The sequence below is a fragment of the Mixophyes fleayi genome, chromosome 7, assembly GCF_038048845.1.
Source record: "Mixophyes fleayi isolate aMixFle1 chromosome 7, aMixFle1.hap1, whole genome shotgun sequence".
Taxonomy (NCBI): domain Eukaryota; kingdom Metazoa; phylum Chordata; class Amphibia; order Anura; family Limnodynastidae; genus Mixophyes; species Mixophyes fleayi.
The window spans coordinates 50364292-50381630 of NC_134408.1; the positions used below are offsets into that span (position 1 = coordinate 50364292).

The 17339-nt window shown below is 41.5% G+C and overlaps 1 protein-coding gene across 1 annotated transcript in view; it reads left to right on the forward strand.

Moving 5' to 3' along the window:
* The first annotated feature begins 14344 nt into the window (after positions 1 to 14344).
* Positions 14345 to 17339, forward strand: part of EMP2 (epithelial membrane protein 2) — a 34323-nt gene continuing 31328 nt past the window's right edge. Inside the window, exon 1 of the mRNA XM_075179821.1 lies at positions 14345 to 14499. The gene's annotated coding sequence lies outside the window, so the exon portion shown is untranslated. The remainder of the gene's footprint in view (positions 14500 to 17339) is intronic.

Genomic DNA, 17339 nt, shown 5'->3' on the forward strand with positions numbered 1-17339 from the left:
ACTCCATAGCAAGAAGACAGTCTTCTTTGTACGACCTGGGTGAGGGGGTTAGGAACCGCCCTCCGGAATAGTCCATAGAGAATAGTGAGTAGTTCCCGTTAGTACACCACACCCAGTTAGTATTATAGTTGTGTATTCTAGTTGCGTTGCCGGCCATTAGAGAGTTGTTAAGGTCGGGTTGCTTGTTGTATTAAGTCTAGTGTTGTGGGTGTACATCTTAGCCTCACTGATAGAGCAGACTGAGGTTGTGTGTTCCTTGTCATCCGCAGGTGTCGGGGAAGAGCAAGAGAACAGGACCGGAAGTGGGAGTGTCCCGGTGAGTATAGTGCTCGATTCCCCCTTTCGGTTAGGCCCTCACCAAGAGGTGTGCAAGGTGCTTGAGGCGGGACTGTTCCTGGTCTCAAGCGCCTGTAGTCTCCCACGCCTTGGCAAAAGTAAAGCGAGGTGGCGGCAAGCGAGCTCATTGCTGTGGTCTCGGACAGCACTTTCCTGGTAGGCACGGCCGTAATTTCTGTTTCTTCTTCAGAGGGACGTGGTTGGAGGTGACAAGGGTTGCGGTTGCTGGTCTGCTGGGATAGGACAGCGGCTGGGGCATCGGAAGCGGACATTGTTTGTAAAGTAAGTTCTTCTGCGTGCGTCTGTCCTGTTCCCCGCAGGCGCTTACATTAGTAAGTGGCAAGTGGCTTAACATTTCGTCGCTTGGTTTTTTATCTCTTGTAAAGTTAACACCATCTCTGGAAGGTGTTAACAGCAATAGGACAGTTCTAGAGGTAGAAGTGTTGTGCGGATTGTAACTAGTCACTGGACTCCCCTTCTCCTAGTCACTGTATGGCAGTGCACAGCTATACAAGTAGGCCATCAAAAAGTTAAGTGACGCCAGATTTATTATGCGGGAACAATACGTCACAGTCACATCACAACACACTAGTCAGTCCGTTTTTGGCTCCTCCCCTTTCCACCAAGAATCTCATGAAGCCTTCTAGTACATTCTGGCACCAAAATGCCCGTTTTTCATGGGCTTTTGCAACTTGTTGCAGTGTTTAACTTTTCTACTTGCTTCTAGTGCAGGTTGCAGTTTGTCCACCCTAAAATGGTCAACGCAATTTGCATTGAACTTCCCAGAGGCACTCTAGGGAACTGTAGTTTTCTGAATGAGTGCAAGCAGTAATATACCTGTCATATGCAGGGTATTACATAACCACATGCTATGTGCAGAGCTGTTTGGTTTGTGTTTGCTATTAGAGGACATCAGAGATGTCCTGCAATGTAGCTGTTGCAATCCCTGCCACCATACTTCTGGCATAAAGATCTGATGAAGTGCAGGCTTTCCAACTTTATTACTCACACACTTAAGCTGGGTACACACTACAGAATTCTCCACCAACTTTTTATGCCGAGCGATTTTACATGCGATCGATGGTCCGATCGCATGTAAAATCGATCGCTCGGTCCATGGACTGCATACACACTAGCCTTGTTTTAGACGATAAAGGGAAGAGCGGCCATCCCATTAGCGACTTTTTACAGCCATGATGTCATGAGCAATAATTTTAATTTCGTACACACTAAAGTATCATTTGCAGGGGATGTAATGATATACCAAAGACATTAGCCTAAAGGGGCAGAGCTTTCACTATAGTTAACACCCAAAGCTGCATAAAAAGAGAAGGCAACACTGTTTCTTCTTTCATTCATATAAAATAGAAGTTTAGTAACATATAATAAATTTAGAAAAAACATTTAACTGCTAAAGTGCAATGCAATGAATATTCCCTAATAATAAAATCCCTTCGTATGTAATGGTATGCTCCATTCTCGGCATGCATCATCGCTTAATGGTCCACAGCAGAAACGAACGCTCATGTCTGAGTATATAAAATGACAGAGGAACCTGTTTGGCGCCGAGGATCGTGAGAAGATGGCGAGTGAGAAAGTGTCAGTGGCTGTTAAGGTTGAGGAGAAGGTGTCAGTGGGGATTGCGGGTGAGGAGAAGGTGTCAGTGGGGGTTGCAGCTATGGAGACGGAGACAAAGTCAGAGATGGTGCTGTAAGGGCCAAAAAATGTTGAAAAAGTTAAGCTGGGGGATGGAGATGCTAAAGAACAACAAAGAGCAAATCCAATGAGCCCAAGAGAGGTAGAGATGATGGTCAAAGTACTGGACCAGGAGGACAACGACATTAAAAAAGGTCAGTAGCACATGTAGTGTACCTGCTTGAAGGACTTTATTTCATTCTAGTGTCACATAAAGCAATGTAAACGCCTAATTTGTAACATAATTTTTTTATGGCAGAACGAAGAATTGACTGTGAGAAGGCCTGTTTAGATACCACTGATACCACTAATGTTACCCTTGTTATCAAACAAGAAAAAATTGCAAAAGAAAAATATATAAAAGAAGTTCTACATGAAGGTATTTCAGTGAACATGTGTAGACAGCTAAATGCTTTGGGCACATACCTGTACTGTTATAATAACCAAAATGGCGCCTGTTTTCCAGAATGTATGGGGGTTAAGCCCGCTATTATTGCGATTGCGCCACAGGGACCAAAACATAAACTGATCTCGAGCAGTGTGCAAGGTGAGAAAATGAGAGTATATATGTCGTTGAATATAAATTACAGATATAGAAGTTAAATGGTAAACATTTTTAATTTCCTTGTTTCGTAGGTAAAGAAATCAAAGGGAATAGAAACCCAAGCGACATCAAGACCTGTTCTGCCACAAACTAGTAGCACCTTTAAAAATACTAAATACTAAAAATAATACTCTGCAGTGCTCTGCAGTACTCTGCGCTCTGATTGGTTCTCTGTACTTTTTTTCCTGCAATAAAAATGTTGCATGAACACTGTGTGGTTTATTCTGGGTATTTCACAAATATTAGTTAATAAAGGTTAATATGACTTCATAACTTAGTTATAAAGGTTAAAGTTTATCAAGGGTATATATGAATACATTGCCAACATAGACGCAAAGGGTAATAACACACGTGCTTTATACAAGTGTAATGGTCTGCAGCCAGACAGGTGCAATATACATCTATACAAAACATGTACTGGGACAGACATCAGAAATTTACATACACACGCCCCCCAGGTCGAGGAAGTATCAGAGGATTGTCGTGGATCGGACGGAAGTTTATACACATTACACAATGGAAACGAAATTGGAATGAAAATATTAAACGGTACGACCGACCAAATGAGGCGACAATCGTCCATTTGGGAAGACTTTTGACCATCGTGTCACTACACACACTGACCCGACTTTTGAACGAGCGGTCGTATGTCGGCTGATTGAGCCGATTAATGGATGAAAAGCCTGTAGTGTGTACCTAGCTTTAGCTGTCCAGTTAAAGATGGGACCCTGCTGCCGTGGAATAGTAATGTTACCCCAGCAGGGGTTCTTCCTGAAGTGAATTAGTGCAGGGAGCATGCTCCCCCAACAGGATAGAGTAGTGATGTGAGGCTCTTGTATTACTGGTGCAGAGAGAGAGAGATTGTGGTGTGAAATGTGCTCCTCTATGAAACAAAGTTCATACATTCACAAAAGAATATGCTCTCCTTCTTGGGTCTTTGAAAAATTAGCAGCAAGTCAACTTCATACAATAAAAACAAAACAGTTCATCAACTATGTCGAATATAATTTTCTAAGAAATGAACACAACTTTATCATATAGAAGAGCTGTAACAAATGATTTACTTCTATTTTCAAAATCTAAAAGTTCATTATTTGATTTAATGAAAGCGGAAGGCAACATTATTATTAATATTTCACATATGATTTATTGCATTGTAGATGTATCTGTAGTCACTAGAAAAAGCTATCTCTTGATAGATAAGCAGGGCTTAATTATTTCACAATACCAATTTGTGTCTCAAGATTAGGTCTTCTCCTTCAACTAATTTTTCAATTCAATTTAAACTAGACTTAATTAAATAACATGTTTATTAACTTGAATTGTTTAATTAGACCTAAGTAAGTGCAAGTTAAAAATTAGTTATAAGAACCAGAGTAGTAATGTTGGAAATGTTGATAAATGCACTCAACTCATTTACTTATAAGGCAAAACTGATTTGTCGCCACTGCATATTCAAAACAATATTCATCTTCATAATACACAGTGAAATTGTATACAATGCCATTTTAGGTCTCGTCCACGCAAGTAAAGTGTAGGGGAAATAGTACATTATAGAGATCAATTAAACTTTGCCACGCACCGGACCTTCTGGCTAAAGTTGGGTACACACTACAGAAATTTCGACCAACTTTTTATGCAGAGCGATTTTACATGTGATCGATGTTCCGATCGCTCGGTCCATGGACTGCATACACACTAGCCTTGTTTAGGACGATAAAGGGAAGAGCGGTCGTCCCTTTAGCGACTTTTTACAGCCATGTTGTCCTGAGCAATGACTGTAATTTCATACTCACTGTTGTGGATCGGTCGGAAGTTTATACACACTACACAGCGGAAACGAGATTGGAACGAAAATATTAAACGGTATGACCAACCAAATGAGGCAACAATCGTCCATTTGGGCAGACTTTCGACCATCATATCACTGCACACACTGACCCGACTTTTGAACGAGAGGTCGTATGTCGGATGATTTAGCCGATTATTGGATGAAAACTGTGTAGTGTGTACCCAGCTTAACTTATCGGGGTCCGGTGTGCAGGCCTGTCTTCCTTCGTCGGTCTCCTCCACGTCATGATCTTCTGATGAAGTCTGCCATCTTTTATTTTGGGGGTGTGCATGCGCACTCCTGTCTTTTATAATTTTCCCTTCTCAGCTATTGGCTGATTAGATCTCACTCCCTCTCATACTTCTGAATATTTAAGGCACCTGTTCTGGCAGTATGTTGTCAGATCTTCATGTCCTGTAGACTGCTAAGCTGCTGAATTGTTTTGGCTCCTGTATTCCTATGTATTTCCTGTTTGTCCTGGTATACAGTTCCTTGTGTCTTTTTCCAGGTATCCTGTATCAGTTTCCATTCTGCAGATCCTGGTATCCAGCGCTCTATGCTTCTCAGCTAATCTTGGTATCATGTATCCGTTCCTATTCAGCAGATCCTGATATCCAGTGCTATATGCTTCCCAGGTAATCCTGGTATCCTGGCATCCTGTATCCATTCCCAGGACCGCCAAGAGGAATTTGGGGCTCCAGTACAGCCACTTTCTGGGCTCCCTTTCACACATAGTAGGAAAAGGGATGTGCATCGCCGCTGAGCGGCAGCACTGACGAAAAGGGCGTGGCCACACAGTGATGGGGCATGGCCAACATGGGCTGTGGCTGTGCCTCTTTACACATGACATTATGAGGGGGAATTCCATTAGACGCGAAATGTCTCCAAAACGTCACTTAACGGCAGAGATTGTGACAGAAATTTGTACCGTAATTGAAGGCAATGTGTGCGGTGTGATGTCTGCGCACCACATTGCCGGCAATTGAATTCCCCCCATTATGTATTAAGATGGTGTTGCTATCACCTACCTGTTATTGGAGCTTTCACAACCTGGTACTGAATTCTTGTCTGGATCCTGGAATGTTGGGAACTGTTTAGAACATGTACATGAAATGTGGAAATAATTAGCAAACACAGTACACAACACAGATCACGCAGTATATAATTATATAACAAGCAAAATATTCTTGATAAAAATAATCACAGATGTCTATATGTTTGGAAATGGTCAGATAATGAAACACAATAATATCTGTATAAGAGAAATGGCTGCCTATCTGCAATCCCATACAACAATAAATACACAATAAAAATTAAGAGGCGCTCAAAAACCCTTAAACATAAATTCAATAATGAAAAATTATAAAATTAATAATAAGAAAAAATTACATAAAATTGTAAACTCCAAACTAATTTATTCATAAAGTAACAATATGGGGAAGATTCAATTGCCGGCGATGTGGCAAGTGGACATTGTACTGTGCACAATGACAGTAATTACAGTAGGAACCTCCGCAGTGAAGTATCTCGTGGACGTTCCTGAGACAACTAATTGAACCTCCCCCATGTCTAACAATACAAAAACAATATAAAATATATATATATTGTGGCAATTGGGACACTTTGTCACCTTCTAATAGAGGAAAGACTGATGGTTTCCCTGGGAAACTACAGCCTAAAGGTGCAGAAAGGGTTAAATCTGCACACACTCACACAGCGCAGGAGACCAGGTGGAGCACCTAGTCTAATCAATTAAGGAGTCAGCCAGAGCAAGGCCTGACAAGCAGCTTAAAAAGCTGAGTTTGAACTGTGTTTGGGAGACTGAAGCCAACAAGTGGCCAGTGACCAGTTAGGGACCTAACTGTGATAGTCAGAGTTAAGGGCTATGGGACTATGTTTATTTCTATGAATGTTTCATTTGATTTACAGATGCTCACTGACCCCCGTTAAGGGGTTTTGTTTTTGTTTTTTGATCTGGATTAGCTTTGTGTTTTGGTTTTGGTTCTGGCAAAACCACCCTCGTGTGTTTTGGTTTTGGTTCTGTATTTTTTTAGACAAAATGCTAAAATATGCTAAAATCACATAATTTTGCTCTTTTTTTGATCCTACATTATTATTGACCTCACTAACACTAATTTAAAGTAATTTGCAGTCAATTTTGACCACCTCACAGGTCACAATATTATTTTCATACACTTTCAAACATAGATTGCAGCAGTTCTTGCCATTGTCATGCGTGGGCATAAGACCAAAAATCCAGCTCTTAACCATCTAGGATCCTCATCCATGTTACGGCAAGCGAGTTAATGGAAAGCTGTTGAGGAAATCAGAAACTTATGTTAAAAAATAACAACAAGCAGTCCAGCATCATCTACCTCCCTTCCCTCATCTAGATCCCAGCACCTGCAACATATACCCCCAACACCTTCATCATCAATATCCTCACAAGTGATGGGAGTTAGTTCTGCATCCAAGTTGCTAAAGCTAGATGACTCCTCCACTAACCATGATTCCTCTGAAGAATTATTGAGCGTTAGTCTAGCTGCTCCTGCTGCTGTTGCTGCTGGCAGTGGATCTTCAACCCAGAAGAAGACTACTAGTAGTTTACAACAATTGACTGTTAAACAATCCTTTGCTAGAGGAAGAAAGAAAGAAAGCTGTCACCTAGTCGTAAAGCGGATCACAGACACCATGGTGACTATGCTAGTATTAGATCTGCGTCCAATATCCACTATTAATGCAGCTGGTTTTAGACAGTTACTTGAGGTCTTCTGTCCCTATTACCAAATTCCATCACAATACTATTTTACTAGAAAAGCTATTCCTTGCCTCTACCAGTAAGTTCGTAAAAATGTAATTATTGGGCTACAAAATGCCATTCTACCCACTGTACACTTAATCACAGATATGGGAACAAGCGGAACTGGGCAAACTAAAGATATGACTGTGACAGCCCACTGGTTCCTGCTGGTGATTCGCCTTCACCAGCAGGAACAGCAGCAGCATGTACCCAAGCACGTCACATTTTTCAGAAGTAGGCTACTCTGTGTATCAGCGGCTTTACTAAGAGGCATACAACTGACTATCTATTACAACTAAGGGATGTCATTGCAACATGGCTAATCCTGCTTGGACTCTCCTGAGGATATGTGATTTCTGATGACGCCACCAATATAGTTAGAGCATTACAGCGGGGGGAATTCCATCACATTTCCTGTTTTGCTCACACAATCAACTTGGTGTTACAGAACTCTTTAAAAAATGACAATGACATGCAGGAGATGCTGTCTGTGTCCAGAAAAAATTAGGGTAATTTTCGGGATGCTGCAACAGCATGTAGGAGAATGCAGCAGCTGCAAGAAGACTAGAATTTGAGGGGGAATGTACTTTAGTCCAGCAAAGTAGTCACCTGTGAAGAGAGTGCAGACACGGTTAGCTTGAGTCAAGTGATTGCGTTAATTATACTTTTTGAGAAGCAGCTAGAGAAATTGAAAGATAAAATGAAACTAAGCAAATCCGCTAACTATATTGTAAAGGTAGATCTAGGACTTAAGTCGCTTCGCCAGGATTCAAGAGCTATCAACATCTTGTAATGACATCTCCTCCTTCAGTTTCTCTGGCAAATGCTTCCTGGAAAAAACTTAGCTTTCCCAAGACACCCAGTGGTGATGCAGATAAATAAGGAAGTGGAGGTTGCTCAATCAATTTATAGGCTATAGCAGGTGCTTGAAAGGGTGGGGTTATCCTGAAAGGAACAAACACACAGAGAGATGCCCCAGCACACTGCTATAGCCAGCCACAGATTTGCCATTTCTACTGTAGATAAAAATGCAAAAGTCTTAGTTGCACATATTTGCAAATGTATGTTAAAGCCACCTGCCTCTCCACTGTGCTTTTGCTAATAGGGTGGTCCTAACTCTAAACAATGAGAGCAGATCTGTTGCTGGCTATAGTAGTGTGCTGGGGGATCTCTCTTGGTGTCCTGGTATCATGTATCCATTTCTATTTAGCAGATTCTGGTATCCAGTCCTATATGCTTCCCAGCTTATCCTGGTGTCCTAGTATCCTGTATCCAGGGCCGGACTGGGACTAAAAATCAGCCCTGGCATTTAAAACACACAGGCTCACCTGCTGTGGGCTCCATTCGCGATATTGTTGCACTGTGAAATGGCGTTGCTGGTGCAGTCCAACATGTTTAGCAGCAGCACAAACTTGTGTATCACACTTTGTCTTCTGCCCACCCTGATCAATTCCCTTGTTGTGCAAATCAGTTTGCTTGAATTACAAAAGCATACTGTTCTGACTGTGTGCCAAAACATAAGACGACTACAGAAAACCCAGGGATTGATTAAGGGTTTTGGTCACCGTAGACAAATACACCAACAGCGCCTCCCTACCACTGCCCCCCCCCCCCCCAATGTATAGTAATACTCCTAAATATAAATATTCCGAAACATTCTCCAGCATTCAAATTTAGATTGATTGCGCCGTTCTCTCTTACCTGTTCTTGCTCTTCTCTCTTACTGCTTTGTTGTCTTCCCGCTGGCTTCTGGAAATTTGGAGCCCTGTATTGAAAATGCAAACATTTTACTATCTTGCAAAATGTTAACAAACCCTGAATGAATAGGCTCTTTAATTAAAAAAAAAAAACACTCCATCATGGACAGATAACACTATCCCATTGTACAGGTATATATAAGTAATATCTGAACATTTGTGGTCAATAAAATATTTACCTCTACCAGCCCCATCTGGTATTTAATATTCTAGTGATAGCTGAGACCAGAGAGCGGCCATATAACTGCTACGCAAAAAAGATATCATGCCCCCCAAAGCTACTCTATTTTTTAAATACCACGTAAGACATTTCATTAACCCTGTAGGCATTTTCAGCCCCTCTTTCCCACCCTGCAGACATTTTCAGCCCCTCTTTCCCCCCCCTCTGCAGACATTTTCAGCCCCTCTTCCCCCCTGCAGACATTTTCAGCCCCTCTTCCCCCCCCCTGCAGACATTTTCAGCCCCCCCTGCAGACATTTCATCCCCCCTGCAGACATTTTCAGCCCCTCTCCCCTCCCCCTGCAGACATTTTCAGCCCCTCTCCCTTCCCCCTGCAGACATTTTCAGCCCCTGTCCTCCCACCCCTGCAGACATTTTCAGCCCCTGTCCTCCCACCCCTGCAGACATTTTCAGCCCCTCTCCTCCCACCCCTGCAGACATTTTCAGCCCCTCTCCTCACACCCCTGCATACATTTTCAGCCCCTTTCCCCTCCCCCTGCACACATTTTTGGGTCCTTTCCCCCCCCCCACCCTGCACACATTTGTGGGTCCTTCCCCCCCCCCCTGCACACATTTTTGGGTCCTTTTCCTCCCCCCCCCCCCCCGCACACATTTTTGGGTCCTTCCCTCCCCCCCCCCCCCGCACACATTTTTGGGTCCTTTTCCTTCCCCCCCCCCCCCCCGCACACATTTTTGGGTCCTTTTCCTTCCCCCCCTTCCCTGCACACATTTTTGGGTCCTTTTCCTTCCCCCCCTTCCCTGCACAAATTTTTGGGTCCTTTTCCTTCCCCCCCCCCCCTGCACACATTTTTGGGTCCTTTTCCTTCCCCTCTTCCTGCACACATTTTTGGGTACTTTTCCTTCCCCCCCCCTTGCACACATTTTTGGGTCCTTTTCCTCCCCCCCCCCCCCCCCCTGCACACATTTTTGGGTCCTTTTCCTTGCCCCCCCTGCACACATTTTTGGGTCCTTTCCCCCCCTTGCACACATTGTAGGGTCCTCTTCTCCCCCCCCCCCCCATCCTGCACACCTTGTCGGGTACTCTTTCTCTCCCCCCCAGCACCATTTTCGCTGAGAAAATAAAAAATACACTTACCATAAGCAGCCTCCGGGAATCCACTGTGCGCCCTCTACAGCCAGTCCTACGCGGCCGCGCGATGTGATGACGTCACATCGCGCGGCCGCGTAGGACTGGCTGTAGAGGACGCACAGTGGATTCCCGGAGGCTGCTTATGGTAAGTGTATTTTTTTATGACAGTGAGGGAGCCGGGCCAGCCCACTGAGCCGTCACGTGTGATGTCATGACGGCTCCACCGGGGCAAAAAAACATAATTTAATATAATTAAGTGGGGGATCGCAGGGAGCCGGACCAGCCCACACTGCCATCGGCCCTTCTAGCATTTGCCAGAAGTGCCAGATGGCCAGTCCGGCCCTGCCTGTATCTGTTCCTATTCAGCATATCCTGATATCCAATCCTATATGCTTCCCCACTAATCTTGTATCCGTTCCTATTCAGCATATCCTGATATCTAGCTCTTTATGCCTCCCGCCTAATCCTGGTGTCCTGGTATCATGCATCCATTCCATTCAGCATATCCTGATATCCAGTCCTATATGCTTCCCAGCTAATCCTGGTGTCCTGGTATCCTGTATCCGTTCCTATTCAGCATATCCTGATATCCAGTCCTATATGCTTCCCAGCTAATCCTGGTGTCCTGGTATCCTGTATCCGTTCCTATTCAGCATATACTGATATTCAGTGCTATATGCTTCCCCACTAATCCTGTTGTCCTGATATCCTGTATCTGTTCCTATTCAGCATATCCTGATATCCAATCCTATATGCTTCCCAGCTAATCCTGGTGTCCTGGTATCCTGTATCCGTTCCTATTCAGCATATACTGATATTCAGGGCTATATGCTTCCCAGCTAATCCTGTTGTCCTGATATCCTGTATCTGTTCCTATTCAGCATATCCTGATATCCAATCCTATATGCTTCCCAGCTAATCCTGGTGTCCTGGTATCCTGTATCCGTTCCTATTCAGCATATACTGATATTCAGGGCTATATGCTTCCCCACTAATCCTGTTGTCCTGATATCCTGTATCTGTTCCTATTCAGCATATCCTGATATCCAGTACTATATGCTTAACAGCTAATCCTTCTCAGGGGCGCACGGAGGATTGTCGGGGGGGGGGGGTTTCTCCCCGCCGACCAAAAAAAAAACCACGAGAGAGAGCGCCGCGGCTGCTGTATAGGACAGTGGCCACTTAGTTAGCGCAGGGGGGGGTTACTAGAGACTCAGAAACTCCCCCTGCGTGCGCCACTGTTTCTATCCTGTATCCATTGCTCTTCAAGTAATCTTTATATCCTGGTTTTCCTATTCTGGTCTCCCCTTGTCAGTTAACATCCTCTTCTCCTGCCAGTCTCACCTGATAGCCATCCGTACATACATATGCTTTAACAGGGAAGGATGGCCCCCTCAAATGTGGGCCCCATAGCAGCTGGCCTTCTTCCACATATGGTAGTTATGCCCTTGATCAGAATCATCAATGGATCTCTGTGCTGTGCTGTTTCTTGAGTTGCATTCCATTTGAAATACAGCTCAAAAAAAGCTATCATGTGGACGAGCCCTCAGGGCATGTTCTCAAGGTTGTTTGTGCACTTGCTTGTGGTGCATTAACCTGCACTGTGTTCTCTGGGAAGTGAAAGAAGTGTCAGTATTGGTCAAAAATTATCATTTTATTACAATGGCAAATTCTCACAACAGTTTTACAAATGTAAAAAACTGTATGAAAGATTAATTCAGCATTTGCTAAAACTGCTCGTCATGGTGATTATGATCCAAAGTAACATTTTGTAACATACTGCGAAATGGAAGAAGGCATGTGCAGAGCACACTTAGGCACAAGGCCATAGCTTTGTTAGAAAAGGTAGATCCGGTGTTTGCAGAAACACACATCAATGAAGTCGGACAAGCTGCAGTGGAAATCGGTAATTATCCCTTTTACAAATATTAAAAAATATTAATTTAGAGCGTGGAAATGTATTGTAATGTGTTCTTTGAAAGAAGACATCCCCTTTAGGCTATAAAATATAATAACTGGACCTCATTTATATAGCGCAATGGATTCGTACTGGAAAAGGCTTTGTACCAGTGCACCTAGATTGTTTGCTCAGCGCACTTTTCATGGTGCATTCCTAGGAGTGGAGGAAATGGAGATGTTGCCTATAGCAACTAATCAGATTCTAGTTATCATTTATTTAGTATACTCTACAAAATGACAGCTAGAATCTGATTGGTTGTTATAGGCAACTTCTCCACTTTTTTAAACCCACAGTTTAGTAAATATACCCCCTAGTCTCTGCTCTCAGGTGATATCTCTGTGTACTAGAAGTGTGCCTAGGTTTATGTAAGGCAGAAACATCTCAAGAGGCACGCTGTTAGAAATGGCACATCGAAGTCTAAATTCCTACCATGTCATTTCCATGAATGTTCACATGTTCTCCTAAAATACTGCTTGCTCTCACCTCATATATGCTTACATCACTCATTACATGTGTGTGCTAAGATTTTGCTTATATTGGGGAATTATACAATTATAAATGTGCGTCTTTGCCAAAGTGCAAAAGGAAAATGCAGAATGCGTCACATTAATGTATAGAACGAGACCCTATCTCTGCCAGATGGAAACCTAGGAGCAGCTGTGCAAAGTGAAGTACACTAAGGGCTATATTTACTAAGCTGCGGGTTTGAAAAAGTGGGGATGTTGCCTATAGCAACCAATCAGGTTCTAGCTGTCATTTTGTAGAAGGTACTAAATAAATGAAAGCTAGAATCTGATTGGTTGCTATAGGCAACATCCCCCCTTTTTCAAACCCGCAGCTTAGTAAATCTAGCCCTAAAAGTCACTAAAGAGGATTTTGCTGTGTGCCTCAGTTGTTTTGTAAACGACTTCTAGTGAGTTAGCTGTCTACAGCTCTACTTCTCTAGTATTAAGAACAGTACATCTCGTAATTACACAACCGCACAATAGACTGGACAGATGACTTATGAATTAAATTGCACGTCACTTATTTTCAAATTTTGGGAGTCTAGCCTCATGAACAGTAGGAAGGTACGGGGTTAGACCAGGGCCGTAACTAGGGCTGTGCGATAGGGGCGACCGCCCCGGGCGCAAAGCTAAAGGGAAGGGGGGGGTGCAGTTTATGAATATTTTAGGTTCATTTGGTTAAAATTGAGGGCTGGGGGGTGGCATTTCTCTTTCTTGCCCCAGGTGCTAAAATTTTAGGTTACGACTCTGGGTAAGACCCCACCATTTTGTTGGCTGGAGAAAAAAGGCTCTGTATAAACCATCTCCAAAAAATGAGTATTACAGCCTCATTACTTTTTGTTTTATAAAAATAGAACTGCACGTTTTTTAATTACCTTTCTTTCTTTTGCTCTTTTTCCTGGCTCATTAAACATGTAGAAACCTATTTAGTTATATTTAAATAATATGTATAGATTTATCGGCTACGCATAGATAACAACACATTGCTGCAAACTGCATTAATAAAGGGTTAAATCATATTTTTAGGGAAATGGGAATTGTCTTCAATAATGAACCTATACCAAATCATTACAATAACTACTTATTTTCAGAATGCATTAGGACATCATATGTCATAAAAAGAATAGTCTGACAAATAAATGTTTGTAATCTTACAGCTAAGATACTATTAGGAAAAGGTCAAATGTCCCTGCAAATACTATGTGGCGCTGATTGTTCAGGGTAAACCTTAAATATCTCTTTGTGGGTGGCAATCTGTACAAAAACAAATACTACGGCTTTCTTTTGCCAGATTGGATATGAGTGTCTTTTTTTTTTTCCATCTGTTTTGCTTAGCTAGGGTGGAGCTTGGCATAACCCAATTACATAGATACTGATCCTATTTGGAGAACTAGGTATGAGTGCATTTTTTAAATTTGAAAGCTGCTGTGGGGTGGGAAAAAAAAAAAGATAACTTTTCGAGTTCTGTTTAACTTGCTTTATGCAGAGTGGAATCTATATTTTCTCTCCACACCCATATTACGTGTGATCTCATAATCCAGCCAAGGGGAGAAGGGGCGGGAACTGGTGTGGTGTGAGGGAGAGGTTCAAAACAAGTCCCAGATTCATAGAATCCACCAGCCGCACTCTTCTACAGTTGTCTCTTCTGCTAAATCTGATAGGTCCGATCTGCTTGTGAAACGTTCTGCCCCACAATACAGGTGAGTGCACGATCTCTTCCTAGATGTATAGTGCTGTGTGCAGCGATCTAGTTGCCTGTCTGCCCATATTTACTTTAAAGAACGGTAACAGATAAACTAGGAAAGCTTTAGATTGCCATAGAAACTATTTTTTCCATGTTGTATAGTAGAGATAATGATTTTAGAGAACCCCTTTTGTTGTTTCTGAAAAGATGCATCTCCTCTTTCCCCATGCTCCAGGTATAAAGCTATCACTTACCATCTGTTGTTTGCTTCACATGCAACTTTGGATATTTTTTTTAACTTGGTTAGTAAAACTAATTTCTAAAGGGGGGGAAAAAAAACTTTTGTAGTACAATGACTTTTTATTTTAGGTTTCTGTGACTGTAAGAGTAACACGTGTTCTTCATTGTGGGGCGTTTCCCTTTAGTTTCTTTTTTTTATTACTCTGAATATGCTTTCACAGCAAGGCAGTTTTATCTGCCTGTGAGTATTTGTGTAGCACAAACAATTACCTATCTCCTAAATTGACTCTAGGGCTGATGGAGGGGCGGTTCCATCATGGGGAATGTGCCTGAGGATGGTTTGGTTATTGCAAATTAAAGCTGAACTCAAATTCCTGTTATTTTAACTCCTTGAGTTGTAAGTTGGGGAAAAAAAATGAGCTTAGTGAAGAACAGATGTCAGAAGAGGCAGCGCCTAAAGACAATTAGACGTCCAGGTTCATGTACAGTGAAAGCAGATATTTAAATACTACTTATTTAATATAACAATGTACAGCAGATATAAGTACTGCTTTTGAAACTTAACTTGCCTCTCAAAAGTGTATTTTTATTTAAAACTTGCTTGCTCCCTCCATCCCAGTCAGAGGTGTGGTTGTGGTTTTTTTGTTTTGTTTTTGTAAGGAAAATATTCCACCTAGTGGTATAAAATATATGGAATTAACTTTACTTTTTTTTTTAAAACTAAGTTGCATATTTTAGAAGGTAAATGAAAACACAAATGTTTGGAAATGAATCTACACTGTATTATCAGTTCGATAGATGCATTTTTTGTTTATTATTATTTTCAAACAGTTAACTGAATGTTATTTCTAGTAGAGTGATCTTTTTTTGTTTTTTGTTTTCTTTGCCCACCTCACCTGAACCTTGCTGGTTGGTCTGTATTATAGTATTTTGTAGGCATTTTGGTTTATGGACTACACAGAAGGATGTGTAATGTCTGGAAATGTTCTGGCGCTCAAGCAACCAAGGTGTAAAACCTGTACAGTTATAAGTTTAATAGAAGTAGACATTTTGACTCTCCCAGAAAATAAATTAAACTATTACATTTGAAGCTATGCTCCCTTTAATGTATGCGTATATATAGTTTGCATTTTATGTTCTCGGCCCATTGTATATTATGGAACATAGTTGTTAGGCAGAATGCAAAGCATAAGAGATTACAGTAATAAATGGGAGATGTTTCAATGAAACTATTCATAGTGTGATATTGCTGATTTGATATTTTTTTTAGTCACTGACCACATTTATGCTTTTTGGGCAGTAGCCCCAACTATTAAAAAGCAATACATCTTTTAGATTATATACATAAACGTAAATGACCCTAGGGGCTAGATTTAGTAAGCTGCGGGTTTGAAAAAATGGGGATGCCGCCTATAGCAACCAATCAGATTCTAGCTGTCATTTTGTAGAAAGTACTAAATGACAGCTAGAATCTGGTTGCTATAGGCAACATCCCCACTTTTTCAAACCCGCAGTTTCGTAAATCTAGCCCTTGGTGTTATCCGTATGATCAGTAGAAAAGGTCTTGAAGCAGGTAGTCAGGGGGGAATGTGCTATGTCTTTCTGGCTGAGCATGAAGCCAATGTACGTCAGTGACACCTGGAGTAGTGAAGCTTGCACAGTCCTTATTTAGGATTCACAGGTAAAGGTGGCAATGTTATAGATGGTAAAATTACAAATGAGGATAGCTTTTTTTTTTTTTTTTCTAGATGAACTAGGTCAATTAAATTCCCACTGTTCCTGATGCACCGGTTAGGTAGGATAAATGTTTGCTAGGTTTCCCTGCACAGACACGTTTGAAAATATTTGAAGGTGACAGTGAGCTCAGTTTTACCATTCTCTTATGTATATGCATTGCATGAATGCAATCTACTTGACATGACACATCATGTTTCCAGCTCTATGTTCCCTTGCAGAGTGATGCTTTGCACGAAGTAGCTTTTGATTATGAATTAGAAGAAAAAATATAGTATGTAGAAAGGGCTGAGTTTTCCTAGAAAAGTGAACACACTTTGTTGTTCTCATAAGGAGAGAAAAGTAAAATTGCTGAATTTGAAATAGAAAGCACATTGCACTTATATGCTTACATCTACTTTTTCTTTTCTTTATTTTTTATGTTTTGACTATGAGTTGTCTCTACTTTATGTCTGTGTTTCGGCTGCACCTATGCAAATTGTTCAGTATACATAGTACTAGGTAGACCAGTTCAGGCAGCAAAGACCACAGACTCTAATATAAAATGATAGCAGCACACTGATCTTTGTTTCTCCAAAAATATTCCATTACTTTCACTCATAGTTTACACTATATTGAGTGTATTTTTTGTTTTATACATAACTTGTTACCCTGTATTAATATTTATTTTTATTGCACAGCATATATAAAACTACCTTATCATGCTTTCTATTTGTTCTACAATTCACTAGTTGTGTTTTAGGCCATATGTCAGTGGCTTCAAAATGTAAGGGAAAACAAATTCAGTATTGTTTTTTTAGTGTAACATAATTATTGTAGTAGATTATAAGAAAAGCATGTCTAATGTTTCAACAACCATGTTAACTGTTCTGTCCTATTGGG